The sequence below is a fragment of the Rhinichthys klamathensis genome, unplaced genomic scaffold (genome assembly GCF_029890125.1).
Source record: "Rhinichthys klamathensis goyatoka isolate OS25496 unplaced genomic scaffold, OSU_Roscu_1.1 h1tg000323l_1, whole genome shotgun sequence".
NCBI lineage: Eukaryota > Metazoa > Chordata > Actinopteri > Cypriniformes > Leuciscidae > Rhinichthys > Rhinichthys klamathensis.
In genome coordinates this window covers 305,698-323,824 of record NW_026606839.1, presented here as the reverse complement: position 1 = coordinate 323,824, position 18,127 = coordinate 305,698, and the positions used below count along the sequence as shown (strand labels likewise).

General features: G+C 38.7%; 1 protein-coding gene and 1 long non-coding RNA gene across 2 annotated transcripts in view; both read left to right on the top strand.

Moving 5' to 3' along the window:
- Positions 1 to 18,127, top strand: part of LOC130105558 (CMRF35-like molecule 3) — a 53,161-nt gene that overhangs the window by 3,319 nt on the left and 31,715 nt on the right. The gene's annotated exons all lie outside the window — the stretch shown is intronic.
- LOC130105563 (uncharacterized) lies at positions 491 to 3,601 on the top strand. Its single transcript, XR_008809634.1, has 5 exons — positions 491 to 643; positions 780 to 880; positions 3,299 to 3,348; positions 3,424 to 3,471; positions 3,555 to 3,601. It is a non-coding gene; the product is annotated as an uncharacterized LOC130105563 (long non-coding RNA).

Here is an 18,127-nt window from a genome sequence, read left to right as displayed (position 1 = left end):
AAAAAAGGTAAACATTAATGGGAATATACTTCAGAGATATTTTACTCGTAAAAAATTCTAGGGGTTCCAATAATTGTGGCCAACATATTGATTTATTTCATAATGTGATTTCTCCCCCCACTTTCAATTCTTTTACTTAAATGAAAGGTTCGATTTTTTAATGAAAGATCAAAAGGATGACCGATGCAGATTTATTTTTTACTGCCAATTTTGATCATATTTACCAGGAGTGCCATTAATTCTGAGCACGACTGTATGACCTTAAAAGTCACAATTATGACAAAGTCAACTTTTTATGCATAATTATGATTTAACAAAGCATTCCTTTTTTCCTTATGTGGTGGAAACGGGCTCTCATAACAAACAGCTTCTTTCATTAATGATAACACTTTGATCAAACTAAGAAACTTGTTTCTCTGTTTCTGTTTTTGGCAGCAGTTATCGTTACTGATTTAAGATGTGAAACACACATGTAAGTGTAAACATTGTTATTCAGTCATTCATAGCAAATTATACCAAACTATTACATGTTAACATAGTAATGTTATGTTAATTTTAATTGCAGAGATGAAGCCCATCCATCTCTAACAACAGCCTCAGCGACTATTAATAGAGAAATACATGGCCAGGATAAGCAAAACAAGTATGCATGTAAATTAATGCATTTGCTTTTATTGCATCTCTAAATTAGAAAAAGCTTTAACAGATGAACTTACTGCACATTAAATGTGAGAATGGTTCTGTATGATAAACACAAATATGTCTCTCCATCACTACAGGCGTGATGTGATTCTGCTCATGAGTCTTATAGCGACGCTTGTGCTGTCCCTGCTTGTTTCTCTCGTTGTAATAATAACCTGGATGCTGAGAAAGAAGTTGGGTGAGTTTTCTCTTACTTCTGGAGGACTGACAGTATATTATTGTGCTTCATTTACAGCTACTTATATGGACATAATATACTGTATATATATATATATATATATATATACACATTCACCTAAAGGATTATTAGGAACACCTGTTCAATTTCTCATTAATGCAATTATCTAATCAACCAATCACATGGCAGTTGCTTCAATGCATTTAGGGGTGTGGTCCTGGTCAAGACAATCTCCTGAACTCCAAACTGAATGTCAGAATGGGAAAGAAAGGTGATTTAAGCAATTTTGAGCGTGGCATGGTTGTTGGTGCCAGACGGGCCGGTCTGAGTATTTCACAATCTGCTCAGTTACTGGGATGTTCACTCACAACCATTTCTAGGGTTTACAAAGAATGATGTGAAAAGGGAAAAACATCCAGTATGCGGCAGTCCTATGGGCGAAAATGCCTTGTAGATGCTAGAGGTCAGAGGAGAATGGCCCGACTGATTCAAGCTGATAGAAGAGCAACTTTGACTGAAATAACCACTCGTTACAACCGAGGTATGCAGCAAAGCATTTGTGAAGCCACAACACGCACAACCTTGAGGCGGATGGGCTACAACAGCAGAAGACTCCACCGGGTACCACTCATCTCCACTACAAATAGGAAAAAGAGGCTACAATTTGCAAGAGCTCACCAAAATTGGACAGTTGAAGACTGGAAAAATGTTGCCTGGTCTGATGAGTCTCGATTTCTGTTGAGACATTCAGATGGTAGAGTCAGAATTTGGCGTAAACAGAATGAGAACATGGATCCATCATGCCTTGTTACCACTGTGCAGGCTGGTGGTGGTGGTGTAATGGTGTGGGGGATGTTTTCTTGGCACACTTTAGGCCCCTTAGTGCCAATTGGGCATCGTTTAAATACCACGGCCTACCTGAGCATTGTTTCTGACCATGTCCATCCTTTTATGGCCACCATGTACCCATCCTCTGATGTCACTTACAGCAGGATAATGCACCATGTCACAAAGCTCGAATCATTTCAAATTGGTTTCTAGTTCACTGTACTAAAATGGCCCCCACAGTCACCAGATCTCAACCCAATAGAGCATCTTTGGGATGTGGTGGAACGCAGCCCATTCTCATCCCAAGGCGTCATCAAACTGACGCCTTGGGAATTATTTTGACCATGCTTCAATATTCGACGCTTTAGGCACCCTTTAGCGTCAGTTACATGACGCGATCCTAGGGCGTCATCTTACTGACGCTTTACCTTTAGCGTCATGTAACTGACGCTTCCTACCCCAGACCTAAACCTACCCGCGTCATCTAACTGACGCTTAGGTAAAGCGTCAGTAAGATGACGCCCTAGGATCGCGTCATGTAACTGACGCTAAAGGGTGCCTAAAGCGTCGAATATTGAAGCATGGTCAAAATTGTCATTTTAGTGACGCCTTGGGGTGAGAATGCGTTGCGGAACGGGAGCTTCGTGCCCTGGATGTGCATCCCACATCCTATCAACATTTCTAAAGAATGCTTTCAGCACCTTGTTGAATCAATGCCACGTAGAATTAAGGCAGTTATGAAGGCGAAAGGGGGTCAAATACAGTATTAGTATGGTGTTCCTAATAATCCTTTAGGTGAGTGTATATAGATTTGAGTTTAAATTATTTCATTACAGTGTGAGAAGAAAGAGACTGTAAAGTGACTCGAGAGGCATCAAACTAGCACAATTACAAAAACAGGGACAAAAAAGGGTCAGATGTAGTTTTGCATCATGATACACACATTTGACAACAAAACGATATGACTGACCAATCAGAATCAAGTATTTTATATATTTTGTATATGTCATTTTTCTTCATGTCTTTCAACTTTAATTGCATAATCTTAAAAATAAAGGTTTCAAAAGCTGGTTTTCACAACAATACCATAGAAGAATATTTTTGGTTCCTGTTACAACCGCAGCCATAACACAATTGAGGACATCACAACACAGCTTGTTCCACAGGGGATTTATTACAAAAAGATTTTAGTCGAAGGAAAATGAATCGGGGTAAACACAAACAACAAGAGAGCACACAGAACCCCCGCCGAGCAGATTTGGCCATTTAGACTTCTTATCCCAAACCACAGGTGCAGGCAATCAGTTCCTAACAAGACAAAGACACAAACTTGAACATTGTCGACAGGACAGACAAATTAGTACACAGAACAAATACATGCAAATGTAACAGTTCCCCAAAGAACCTTTTAGTGAACAGTTCTTAAAATAATCATTTTGTTCTTATTGTGAAGAGCATTTAAAAAAAAACTAAAGAACTTTTTTCCGTTATAAAGAAACTTTTGTGCAATGGAAAGATTACATCAAGGTTTTTTTAACAGTGTCTATGGAAAATATTGTGATATATAATCTTCATATCTCACTCTGACAGAGAGGGGTCACATTAGAGAAGAAGAACATTTTAACCCCACCAGTAATACGGTAAGTAGTTTACATACTGATGGAATTCAGAAATCTTCAGAAAAGAATCTAAATCTGTGTTTGTGTTTGATGCAGACGGCCTCTGAAAACCAGATGACATCCATCAGTCCAGCAGCTGCTACTGTAAGTCATCAGCAGTCCTCTCTGTAGACATTTACTGAGATGATGATTGAAAATTAATGATCATCAGTTGTGTTTCTTCACAGTCTTCTGCCTCAGTGGACGACTGTTCGGTGATTTACAGTTCTGTGATGATCTTTAAAAAGGCAGTAAGTGTCGTCTTTGAATGCTCTGAATGACTGAGTCACACTGCAGTTTGGGCTGGGACGTCCTGTTTGTCCAAATCAAAAGGGAAACTTGAAGGATGGGGTGCTGGGGGAGGGGGTCAACACATTGTATTAAGAAACACTATCTTGTCTATAAAACACATCTAACTCCATGACGCACAAAAAGCGTATTGGTGAGAAGAACACTTGTTACAAAAATACACACCGGTACAAATTACACACAGGGATATTTGACTGCACAAATACAAATTTTGATATCATCGATACTGCTTGCAATTGTTACAGGAAAGCCTCAGTTTTTGAGATACAGTTCCTTCACATCATTTACAGCTCATGTCTGACACAAGAGGAAGGATTGGGCTTATCCATCGAGAGAGAAAACATCACATGCCAAATTAATTCTAGTTAGAAAGAACTAGGTTTATTACCCACTTACGATTTATATTTAAAGGGATAGTTCACTTTGAAATACATTTTTGATATGTTTTAGCTTACCTCAAGGGCATCCAAGATGTAGGTGTCTTTGTTTCCAATTTTGATATTTTTAGGTCAAACCGTTCTTGTCTGTCAGTCATATAATGGAGGTCTATGGTCACCACCTCAAAGAGCATGCACAGAGAAGTCCAGATAAACATGATTTAATGACTCGTAAATGTAAGTACACATTGATGGCCTAAGACACGAAACGAGCGGTTTGTGTGAGAAAACGAACAGTATTTATATCGTTTTTACCTCTTGTAACGCACAGACCGAAGCGCCCGCGCCCTCAGATCACTTGGACGTGGCTGTGTTTACAAGAGGTAAAAACGATATAAATACTGTTCGTTTTCTCACACAAACTGCTCGTTTCGTGTCTTAGGCCATCAATGTGTACTTACATTTACGAGTCATTAAATCATGTTTAATTTGGACTTCTCTGTGCATGCTCTTTGAGGTGGTGACCATAGACCTGCATTATATGACTGACAGACAAGAACGGTTTGACCTAAAAATATCAAAATTGAAACTACTGCGGAAACAAAGACACCTACATCTTGGATGCCCTTGAGGTAAGCTAAAACATATCAAAAATTAATTTCAAAGTGAACTATCCCTTTAAAGTGTTTATTACAAATTAATTACTAAATGTTAAAAGGAAATGAATGGAAATCCCCAGAATTCTTATTCTTAAGCTGATCATGTTTATTCACAGGCTTTATCGTCAGTGGATCCAGAGGGCGACGTGATCTACAGCTCTGTGAAAAAACCTAGAAAGGCTGTGAGTTTATATCCACACACACCCTGCTCCTTCTTAATGACGTTATGAGCGAATGAAAGTAATTCAATGTAAATTAATAATAACTCTATTTGTACCATTTTAGTTTTTAGTTAGTGTAAACCTGTTAACTGCCACTTTGGAATAGGATTAACACTTTTAAAAAAGTTACTTACTGCAAAGAAAATGTTCTGTACTAAACTTATTTTATGCAAAAATATATATTTTACAAAACAATTTGGACTCTGAAATTGCTATAAAATCAATTTATAGCAATTACTGCAATAAAAAGTGTAAAACCGATGTACGCTCAGCGGCTGTCTGAAGTCGCTCACTCCTTTTCATTCACTTCTTCAAGTGAACAGTGTTAGTGGACTAATGTAGGGAACAGTGAATGAGTGTTTAGGGGGTGATTTCGGATTCAGCCCTAGAGATCCTGAGGTGCACACAGATCCTGAGGTGCAATGTCTGAGTTGAACAAGATGAATACTGAGGTCACTCAATGTGCTGCAAGTGCAACTGAAGAAAACACAAGCAAATAGAAAAAAACACCAGCAAATTAAGAAAACATCTTCAGTTTGATAACATGTGCTGCTAATAAAGACACGTATTTAGCGTTGTGAGTGCGTGTTGAGTTTTTGCAGCACATGTGTTGTCAATCTGATGATGTTTTCTTAAATTACTGGTGTTTTTTTCTATTTGCATGCGTTTTCTTTAGTTGAAGCACGTTGAGCTCTCTCGGCCACCGTATAGCTTTCGAATGATACCTAATTTAAGATGAATAATAAAATATGCTACAGGAAAAAAAGGCAATAAAAAAGAGCACTAAGCATCCCATTGGTGGGACACTGACAGTTAACAGGTTTTGCAGCTAAAACTGTAAATGTGTCAGCGTTGTGTGTATGTGTGCGTGCGCGTGTGTTTAAATATAGTTGCCTTTTATAGTTGAAACAAAATGAATAATTCCAGTCTTGCATAGAAGTGCATTTCATTTCACTATCTTACATCACAGGTTCATTCCAGAATGGATTCTTGACCAAATGGAGGACAAAAGCGACACCAAAGAGCTAAAACCTTCATTTTTCTTTTCATGCAAGTCCAAATTAGGCCTACATAAATTGAAATGCCATTTTGTTAGTAGTTATTAAATTAGTTCATTAAAAAAACTAATTCTTTTTTTTTGTTTTTGTTTATTTTTTGTTTTGAATGAATTTGAATTGCTCGATAAATAAGGACATTAAAAGCTCTGCGTTAAATTGTTCATATAGCCTAATACACATTTGTATGTGACGCCATCTGATGGTGAATATGATCTACAGTTTTACCATTTACCTCTTCATCTGCTCAAATTTATATCAACAATTTTTAATACCAAGTAATGTATCATTCGTGATTCCTTGACCTGTTGTGTGTGATGTTCTCATTGTAACTTTTTAACATTTCAGTGATGTTTTCATTTTTTGTTTTAATTCTGGTGTGAAACTTCCTGAAATTTTTAAAGGGATAGTTCACCTAAAATTCTATCATTATTTTCTCACCCTCATGTCGTTCAAAACCCGGTAGATTTTCGTTCATCTTCGAACACAAATGAAGATCTTTTCGAGGAAATCTAAAAACTTTCTGTCCCTCCATTGACAGCTTATGCAACTACCACTTTCAAGGTTCAGAAAGGTACACAGACATAAATGTAATCCATGTGACACCAGTGGTTTATCCTCAAATTTATGAAGTTGCACAATTGCACAAATTAATCTTTTCTCACAAAAAAAAAGATCGCTGAGGCACGATCAGAAGAGCGCCACAATGCATGCGTGCTGTTGACCCAGAAGCAGAATGAGAACGCATTGGTGAGAACACATAAAAAAATAAAAAAAATAATAAAGTAGAATTTTAAGCTGTAAGCACCAGCACGTACCAGCCGGGTTCGTCACTTATTTGGTTCCCCTGGAAACATTTCCGTTGTGGTCTTTGTTATTTGCAGCACGTTTCTGTATTTGTGAAACTGATGAAGATGTTTTCTTTATTTGCGGGTGTTCTTTTTTCTATTTGCAAGTGTTTTCTTCAGTTACAGCGCGTTGAGCTCTCTCGGCCACCGTATTAAACCAATGAAGAGACATAGATTACACCGTGTTCTAACTACACGTAACACACGATAAAAGGTATATTTTCCATGTCAATCAGAGTTTATCCTTACCGGTGACATGTGACGATTGTATTTTAGAATTTCTATTTTTACTAAAACTGTCAACTCATTGTGAACAAACCAGTGTATTCTATGACAAGATTCAGTTTCAGTCAAAAATTTCAGTCACTAGGTTTGTACCTTCAATGATGTTTAAATGGTGTAATATTTATGAATTTGATAATGTACTGATCAATTTGATTGTGACTGCAGTGCACTTGCCAAGAGAACCCGCCCACACACTGTTCTGATTGGCTGTGTTGTTTTTGATTGATTTTGTCACATTACATGGTCACATGTTGGCATTTGGTGTGGACAGAAAAACTGCTTGTTACTAGAATCTTATCGCATCGCATTTGGTTAGAACACAGTGTTACTTGTCTTTACTACCTTTCTGGAGCTTGAAAGTGGTAGTTGCGTAAGCTGTCAATGGAGGGAAGAGAAAGCTCTCAGAATTCATTAAAAGATCTTCATTTGTGTTCTGAAGATGATCAAAAGTCTTGCAGGTTTGGAACATCAGGAGGGTGAGTAATTAATGGCATTATTTTCATTTTGGGGTGAACAACTTGTTTGAAAAACTTTCCTTCTTTGGTATGTTCAGTTAAAGGTCCATTTTGAGATTTGACAAAAGCTTAAACTTTACATGGATTTTTGAAGTTGTTCACAGAGGAACTTCAGCAGTCTTGGAGGAATGTGTAGACGTTTGGTTTCCTTCATCTCAGCCTTTTCGACCTTCGTTCAGGATTTCTGCACAGGAAAGTTGGATGTGAATAAAAAATGGATATGTTTACACAAGAAATTAAATGAAGGAAACTGAACTCATTTTGGCAGAAAAAGGTGGTGGAATGTAGTCTGTAGAGTCATAAAAAGGTTGTACCCATTAAGAATCTGTTTAATGCACTAACAAATGCTTGCCCATGAACCTGAAGTAAACCGTGTTTGATCAGTCATTTATGGACCGTTTATAGTTGGTTATACAAATGAGTCTTATTTGCATTCGTCATTATTTATTTTGCTTTTTGAATTATTTTGGATTTGAACTTTGGACATGTTTTTATAGATTTTGACTTTATCAGTGAACATTTGTAATTATTTTTTGAAAATCATTCGAATTAAGACAAAAAAGCTGTAGAAAATGCCTACGATTATTACCCAAGATAAAAGGTACAGAATCATTGTACAATGACCAATATAGCACGTTGTCACAGTGGAACCTGCCATTTCAAAGCAAAATTGAAATGGTAAAACGATTATGAAATGTCAATGAACGTGCCAGCCAATGTTATAAATGTATCCATTTATTTGACATACAAATTTAACTTGGATAACTTTCCCTGTGTCACAACCACCACCACCAGAGGGAACTCTATCATTCTGCTTTTTCTCACCATGAACTTCATTTCCCAAAACCCATTGCCTGCATTATCATGTTCTGATTATGTCCACTTGTGTTATTATCTTGTTTACTTCTGTCTCTTTAAGCCCTGTGTATCAGCCCTTGGCTCCTTAATAATGGCAGAGAGTGAAAACGAAGTAAACACACAAATAGCTGGTTAATGAACCTTTGGCATGACACAAATTTACAAATCTTCAATCCTCACCTCTTTTACAGTGCATCATCGTCATGCATTTGTGTACATGTGCAATGCAAATCAAATGACCTTTAAAGTTATTTAAGAATAACAACACATAAAACAATCATTTGCTCACTTAACACCTGCACTTCCCTGGTACAAGATACACAACAAAACCATTTCCAGCAACAGTCAATATATATATTTTACATCCTTAAAGCCTTTCCGTCTCTTATACATGGAGCCAAATAATACCTCGCTCCGCTCACCAAGGGTGCAAACTTTAGACTTGCTGCTTTCCTGAATTACTGCTAGCTTGAAGGTCTCTGAAATATATCCCTGACCTTTTGAGATGAGAGAAATCAGGCGAGAGCAAACTGTTGATCAGCTATACAAGTTCCTGGACTCACATCCCAGCCTCATGAATGACCTGACTGTGAATGCATTACTTCTAGCGGCCTCCAGTGGCCACTTACACCCTGTGCATTCACTTTGTGAAGTTTTTTAAAGGGGTCATATAATGGTACATGCACTTTTACAAGTTGATTGTACTGAAATGTGTGTTGGCAGTTCCTGTACACAACCATCATATAATGATAAAAATCCATTCAGTGTTTTTGTTTTAATCTCCTTATATGTTTTCCCCTGCCTTAAATCGAGACGTCACACGCTCGGACGGACGCCTCTCCCACGATTGTTGATTGACAGCAGCGTTTCAACACAGACCCGCCCTGAGCGAGCTGTCATCATAGTCCGTCATTGTTGATACACTGGAGCAGAATGGCGTCTAAGCGATTGTGGTGTTCTGTTCTTGGGTGTAATAACGAACACAGTCATTTTGATGTTCCTAAATCCGAACCGCTGAAGACGCAGTGGCTGAGTTTGTTTTCGAAGGGAATATTCCCCACGAGCAACGTCAATGCTTTCATATTTGCGCGAATCATTTCTCACCAGACTGCTTTATAGACGAGGGTCAGTATAAAGCTGGTTTTGCTAAGAAGCTGCTCCTGAAAAAAAAAATTGGTACCAACTATTTATGTTCCCTCTGCACGTCCAGAAGAAGTGAGCGTAAAGTTTTATTAACCTTTATATTAATCTTTGCAAATCGCAGATTTTTTTTTCCCATGACCATTAGTTGTAACGTCAATCTGTCAATGAACTAACTTATACTGTACATCAGTAAACACATAGCGTTCATATCTCACTACTCAACCCTGCCAGTACATACAAAAATAGATCAAAGTGACATTATGTTAACCAACCATTCAGAAACGTCCTGTTCGAGCCTTAATTGTCGAACTTCTTTGCGGCCGACATCTTGTTCCGGGTCCAACTCCGGTTCAAATTGATACAGTTGCACAGATGTGTCCTCAGAGACTCCCGCTGCCATTCTTTCTCCAAAATATACTCTCAACTGTTGTCAAGGCAACACTCCACATGCGTTGTCAAAATGCCAGCAGAACAGAGGGGCGGAGTCAGCAAAGCTCATTATCATTTAAAGTCATATGCACTGAAACGGCGTGCTGAAAACAGAGCTGTTTTTGACCAGGTAAAAAAAGTGTTTTCTTACAATACTAATGAGAGTTTTTAATAAAAGTATATTACAAAGTTTTCATTTAGACCTTTTTAGGGCAATGCAAATATGTTGTGTTGTTGTTTAAGCCCGACATTGAATCGAACATTAATGTGCATTTCCAACAAAATAATAACGTATAAACGACACCCTCACGATGATCGTTTCACGAGAGAAAAAAAAATCTCAGAAATTAAGTTACACTATCGCGTTGCGCTAAAGGACTTACCGTATCAGCTCCGCTTATAAAGCCGCAATCTAATCCTGTTTACATGAAATAAGCCTGCTCGCGAGCAGGTTCAAGCTTACGGACCTGTTGCTATGACAGCAAGTCCAGGATGAGCGTCGAAGAACCAAACAATCCAAGATCATGGCAAATCGTCAACAATCAAATCCAGCTAAATGAGTTAGCGACGTACAAAGAACGGGGCCCTGGTACGAGTTGAATCCACATGTACCGGATATGGCCCGGGTCTGGGCCGACACTAAGTTGCTGTCTGGGAAGTCAATGGGACCCATCAACTTTTTGGTTACAAACATTCTTCAAAATATCTTCCTTTGTGTTCATAAGAACAAAGAAACCCCTTCAGGTTCTTTGGAATGACATGTTTTGGCTCAATAAATTTGGCGCAAGAAGTCTGCATCAATCTTTTTGAGTTATGACAACTTCTAGGCAAGGCAAGGCAAGGCAAGTTTATTTATATAGCACATTTCATACACAATGGCAATTCAAAGTGCTTTACATAGAAGAAATTAAAGTAATCAAAACAAATAAGAATAATTAAAACAGTTTAGAATAAAAAATCAAATAAAGTAGTACTGGTCCACCCCCATCTGAGATGGAAGAGATTGAGCCGGTTTACGGTGCCACTGGGCCTCTAGCCCAGGGACGTACTCTGCTGGGGTGGTGCTACACCAGTAATGCCCAGCGGGGCCCCCACAGAGCACGCTTCGTGTGCGCTGTCTGCTGCCGTTACACTTAACGACGCTCTCAGCGACTTCTTATACAGCAGTATAACTTACTCCTTCACTCGCCTCATCGGAGTGAAGACTCTCCCGCTCTCCTTCAAAATCTCTTCCAGAGATTATAAAAATAAATAAATTAGAAAACAAACAAAGACAAAACCAGTACAGTAAAAACAGTTTAGAATAAAAAATAAAATAAAGTACAGTAAAAACAGTCGGACGAACAGTGGCACAGTGCTCATTCAGTAAATGCACAGCTAAACAGAAGTGTTTTGAGTCTGGCTTTGAATGTAACTACTGTAGGAGCACATCTGATCTCTTCTGGAAGCTGGTTCCAGCTGCGGCTGGCATAATAGCTAAAAGCAGACTCTCCATGCTTAGAGTGAACCCTTGGTATTTCTGATGTGATCCTAATGATCTGAGTGATCTGTTAGGTTTATATTCAGTGAGCATATCTGCAATATATTGAGGTCCTAGCCCATTCAAAGATTTATATACCAGTAATAACACTTTAAAGTCAATCTTAAATGTAACTGGGAGCCAGTGTAGAGATCTGAGGACTGGTGTGATGTGTTCATGTTTTCTGGTTCTGCTCAGGATCCTGGCAGCAGCGTTCTGTATGAGCTGCAACTGTCTTATGGTCTTTTTAGGATGGCCAGTGAGGAGTCCATTACAATAATCCACCCTGCTGGTGATAAAAGCATGCACAAGTTTCTCTAAGTCTTGATTGGAAACAAAGCATCTAATTCTTGCAATATTTTTCAGATGATAGTATGCTGATTTAGTTATTGCTTTGACATGACTACTGAAACTAAGGTCTGACTCTAGAGACACACCAAGATTCCTAACTTGATTTTTAGTTGTTAGACCCCTAGCGTCAAGGTATGCATTCACCTTGAGAACTTCATCTTTGTTTCCAAACGCAATGACTTCAGTTTTGTCTTTGTTTAACTGAAGAAAGTTTTGGCATATCCAACCGTTGACTTCATCAATGCATTGGCACAGGGAGTCAATGGGGCTGTAGTCGTTAGGCGATAGGGCTAAGTAGAGCTGTGTGTCGTCTGGATCGCTGTGGTAAGAGATTCGGTTCTTTCTCATTATTTGGCTCATTGGGAGCATGTACAGGTTGAATAGGAGTGGTGCAAGAATTGAGCCTTGAGGGACTCCGCATGTCCTGCAACATGACATCATGACTTTGCGTAAACATACACGCCACTTTCAATTCAAGTGGCGTGTTATCTATACGCATTTTGAAATATCCGCGTGTATGTCCACGCCGAAATCTTTTGCGTGTATGTCTACGCCATTAAATGTCCGAGTGATTCCGCGTGTATGTGTACGCCGTTAAATGTCCGAGCGAAACGAAGCAAAATCTATATCTACATCTGTGGAGCGATATTTCTTTTCCTAGGATGGTAGGAGAAGACTCATAAATGGTATTAACCCCAGTGACGGGTAGGTTTAGGGACGGGGTTGGGGTAGGTCATATATTTATATATGCATAATACAGTAATATAACGTTAAGTCAAAGGCGTTGATAAACACGCTGAAAAGCGATTATGCGTGTTGATAGCACGCCAAAAATGGAAATACGAATTGGCGTGTCATACATACGCCATTTCATGAGATCAGTCTGTGTCATGGATGTCCACTCAGACTTATGGTCTCCTATACTCACATAATAACCTCTCCCTTCTAAGTATGACCTGAACCATTTTAGGACTGTCCCAGAAAGCCCCACCCAGTTTTCCAGCCTGTCAAGAAGTATGTCGTGATCGACAGTGTCAAATGCAGCACTGAGGTCGAGTAGTACCAGCACTGATAATGAAATTATCTATGGAATGATAATGGAATTATATTCTAATGAAATTATGTTCAACCAACAGACTACATTGAGTTATAGGGAACTGAATTTGTAGCATAAAGTTATTCATAGAAATGAAGTTGTTAGTAGTTCAAATGGACTAATGTAGTGGACCAAAATAATCTGATCTATTTGAGTTCAAATTCACAGCTAGTATAGCACAAACTATATACGTTTTATTTGTCATGTCAATTTAAAAAACAAATAAAATAGTAGGCTACTTGTTGTCTTAAAATAAAACGCGTATTTTAATGAAATACATTTGATTACCATTCAATAATATTACCATACATTTTCAGGACTCACAACTAGGGTTGGGAATCGAACATCGATTCCAATTCTGGATTTGGATACTTAAAGGTGCTCTAAGCGATGTCACGCGTTTTTTAGGCCAAAACATTTTTTGTCACATACAGCAAACATCTCCTCACTATCCACTGGCTGCCTGTCCCCTGAACACACTGTAAAGAAACGCGATCTCTGTAGACAGCCCAGGCTCAACAAACAGCAACAAAAGCAAACTGCGGCGACCCGCTCCCCGAAACATAACAAACTGTTCCAGCCAATGACCGACAAGAAGGGTTTGGGGGGTTAGTGTGCGGATGAGGAGGAGGGAGGGTCTAGCTAGCCTCCGTTTTGTTTGACAATAGTTCGAACGTCAACAAGAAGTGATGTCACCCAGGATCGCTTAGAGAACCTTTAAGGGCAGGAATCGGATACTTGATACTAAATATTTGGGAGTATTTATTTTCATATTTTATTTGTTCTTTGATAAGGTTACAATACGAATGCCGTAGCAACGTAATTTTTGTGATTTCTAGGGGTTAAAGTGAAAAAAATTCCTGAGCCTGAACTTTTTTGGTGGGGCAGACGTACTTATCTGGTATTTATTTTCAAGTATTACAGCTGTATCTTAATGCCATCTTTTTATGAATGAAAGCCAGTATCACTAATATTATAGCTACTGATGTCTCGATGAAAATGATTTTCCCCAAATTTGAAATATTAGGCTTTAAAAAAAATAAAAACTTTTAATTTCAGTGAACTTAAAACAATCCTCACTTAAACCCATAATAAATGACATTTAGCCTATACCTGTACCATTCAGAAATTGAATAAGTTTATAAAACAGTCCTCACTGCATTAATTATAAATGAAATATAGATTAATCCTTATCAAAGCTACAAGCGTTCTTTAGTCAAGAGCAGGGAGTAATTTTCTCCGTTCCCTCTGTTCTTTAGGTTTACTTTACTGACAGACAGAATTAATGGCTCCTGTCACTTTAAGATCTGTCGCTGCTGACAGGATCTCATGCATCTCATTCTCTCACTACTATTTACTTCCATTTAAGATTTGCTTAACTAATTTAAGACTGTTCTTGGGAGGATACTCTGAAAAACTGACATTTTGGCATAAATGTGTGTTATTGTTCGTTCAAGCGCCAAAGAGAACTCGATACTGGCGCGCATCATTCTGTGCGTTGTGTGTGCGCGCGCGAATCAGGAGGACATTCACTGACAGCGCGTTCTCTTGTCTTGTCGCGCATGAGTGGTTTAAACTTTAAAGCATTTGCGTGAATAAGATAAAGGATGACAGAAAGAACAGATGCTGCGTTAATTGCGTTAAATATTTTAACACGTTAAAGCTGGACAAAGATGAATTGCATGCAAAAATAATTATTTTTTTCCTCACGGCCGCGCGCCGGAGATCCGGCATGGTGCCGGAATACTTTAAGCCCTGGATTTCCCCAAACCTTTGACGTCACGCGACAGTGACACATCACACGACAGTGACACGTCACGAAAGCGGCGCTCCAAGCAGCTCCCGCCTTACTGTGCGTTCACACCGGACGCGAATAGCGCGTCAAATTCGCGTCTACCGCGTCTAGTTTGACGCTTGACCACTTTGTGTTAATTCGCGTGTCAATGGCGAAATTGACGCGCGTAAAAACAAAAGTTTGAAGCGAAATTTACGCGCGTCAGAGGCGAAATCCGGAGGCGAAAGTTTCGAAACCCGTTGGCGGCCATCTTTTTAGATGTTTATCGAGCATTAGCATTAGCATTATTCGAGAGAGTCACCGCTCGTATATGCTCTGGAGAGCAGAAGCAGCTCCGTAGGGGACATCGTCGCTGTACTCGGGTCCACCAGAACCTCCGGAGGGTTTCAGGAGTTTCACAATTTGCTCCAGGAGCTAGGTTTGGTGGACCTAATGGTGAGGACGCTGATGAGGACAGCGTAGGCCGTATAAGCCCTCGGCCTCGAGTGGTCTAGCTATGCCTGTCGAGCCCGCGCTCTACAGCCCGGCGCGAGGTTCACCCTCGCCCGCATCCACCTAATCTGTCATTTATTTTTGTTTTGATAATAAATGAAGCCAGCCTCCAAAAGTGATTAATCTGTCCTGTGATTTTTCTCTCTCTCTCACACATCACTGTCCAGACACGAACTTATATGTTGGTTGTCTTTACATTATAATAATATTTCATATAATCTAGATATGGAATAAATAGCATTCAATGCAAAATGAATATGTCTCATATATTGAAATCAAGTTTTATGTGATAAAATATTTGCTTTGTTGTGCATTAGAACCACAGTCATATATTACAAAATAATTTATTGAAGCATCCAGATACTTCACCACGTGACAGCAGCAAGCAGCTAGGCTCCTGATTGGTTAACGCGGCGCGAATTGACGCAGAAGTTCAGATTTTTCAACTCGGGCGGCAGACGCGAATTCGCGTCAAACGCGTGAATGCACAAATAGCACTAACTAAATCATTCGCGCGTAACGCGCTTAACGCGCCAGACGCTCAATTCGCGCCATTCGCGCGAACTTGACGCGCGAATGAGGCGTATTCGCGTCTACCGCGCCGCGCTCTACGCCTCATTCGCGCCGCAGGAATTTTTTACGCGCGTAACGCGTCTTTGCATTGACTTAACATTGAAATCACTCGCGCCTGACGCGCTATTCGCGTCCGGTGTGAACGCACCATTAGCCACGACAACAAGAACGGAGAAATAAAAGTGAAGATGGAAGACGAGGTGCGGGAGAAATTGAGGTCGGGAGTTTGCATAATAAAAAAAAAATAATAAAAAAGGTCAGGCTGTTAAATCTAATGTTTGGGACCGGTTCTCAGAAATAGTTGCAGCAGGAGACAGTTTCGGCTATGTGAAGTGCAACTGTGTGAACTGCCGAGGTGGAAAGAGTAATAAAATATTCTACTCAAGTAAAAGTACTACTACTTCAAATAAATTTTACTTAAGTACAAGTAAAAGTAGGCCTACTGGTCTAAAAATCTACTCAAGTAAAAGTAAAAAGTAGCTCATTTAAAATTTACTCAGAGTAAAAGTTACTGAGTAACTTTTTTAACAGCGGGGGTGGGGGACTCTCCCGTGTAGGCTTGTAATGGTATGAGATTTTCACAGTATGATAACGTCTCAGAAAATATCACGATTTGCAGTAATCAATTATTAAATAAATAAACTGTATTATTAAATTATGGGTATTATTATTATTATTATCATCAGTTAAAATGACAGTTAAATTAAAGGGTCACTTCAGGATTCAATTAAAGGGTCACTTGTGTCTCACAGGTGTCGCTCATCGGTAATCACGCCACCGGCCTCGCGCCGTTCTCCCGCGGCCCTAGCGTCATCCTGCTCGCCACAGTAAACATGATGAATGGCGACTGTAGAACGCAAAAGCCGAATCCTGGACATTATGGACGATCTCAAAAAACCCGGACAGACTCATCACGGAGACTCACTAGCCTAGGCTTGTTGTTTAACTACTGCGCTCTGTTACCGGTAGGCGTGGCCTCCTAGGGCAGCGAAGCAATTGCATTCTGGGAGTTGTTGTCTTTCATCCACATAAGCCAAAAATACATTTTCTGGCTTATCTAAGTCTAGAAAGCTCCAAATTCAAAAATAATTTCACATTTCTTCTACATAAATGACCCATTTTAAATACACATTCATCTTCCCAGAGGTGAAGTGCCCCTTAAATGAAAACAGGATTTTTTTTTTTGGTTGAACAAATGCTTTTATTATAACAAACTTGAAACCATTTGTTTGTTTTGTTTATTAAAATTTCAATAAAACATGTCTAATCAATTAAATTTGATAATTGATAATGAATTAGATTAACAACTTATTTTTAACATTAATAGTCCTAATTTATTAAAAATGTTTAAAAAAAATATTGTCCTATGAAATGTATTTTATTCAGAAAATGAATGTTTCTTTTTATGATTTAATCCAAATATATTATCAAAAACGGTTGTAATCAAATGTAAATTTAAAATTGTGTCCTTTTATTTTTTGGGGAAGCTCTGCAAAAACAGATTTACTAAATTAAACCATTGGACAAAAAAATATATTCCTTTAAATAATGTTTAAATAAAATGTATTATTATTGTTGTTATTATTATTATTTAGAGAAGTAGGCTATGTTCTATTGTATGCCTATAATAGTAATATATTTCTGTCCTAATTTCTCCTATAAACCAAACTTTTATTTTGACGGGTTGTAGTGAAGACCAAAAGTGTAAAAAAGTGTTTCAAAGTGTATTTGACAATGGTTTATCTCAAATAAAATTATGAAAATGCTCATTAGGCGTTCTCTCAGAGCAGCTCTGGAAATGTTCATGTATTCATATCCTCAAATTGTTTGTGAGACTCTGAATGTCACGCGTACTTGAGTATGTAGTAGTTAGTAGACAAAGCGGCGCAGCTCAGCAGAACAAATAGGGTTATATTTACATGCAGTATTTTTGTGCTAAACTTAAATATTCACAGACCATGTCGCGATTGGATTTATTGCACAGTTCTACTTTCCATGTATTCATCCATCCATTATTTTGCGTGTTTTACGTGACATCTGCGTTATGTAAATTTCATTTTCATGACTGGATTCCGGGGTTCCCTCTGCATCACGTACATCGGGACATACCTTTATCTGCAGGAGGGATGGTGTCCTATCCTCCTTTTGCAGCCACTTTGCGTCCACATTTTTTGCAAATTGGATATCTATCCTCGAGGACAACCACGCTTTTTTTCTACAAAGTATTTTCATACTG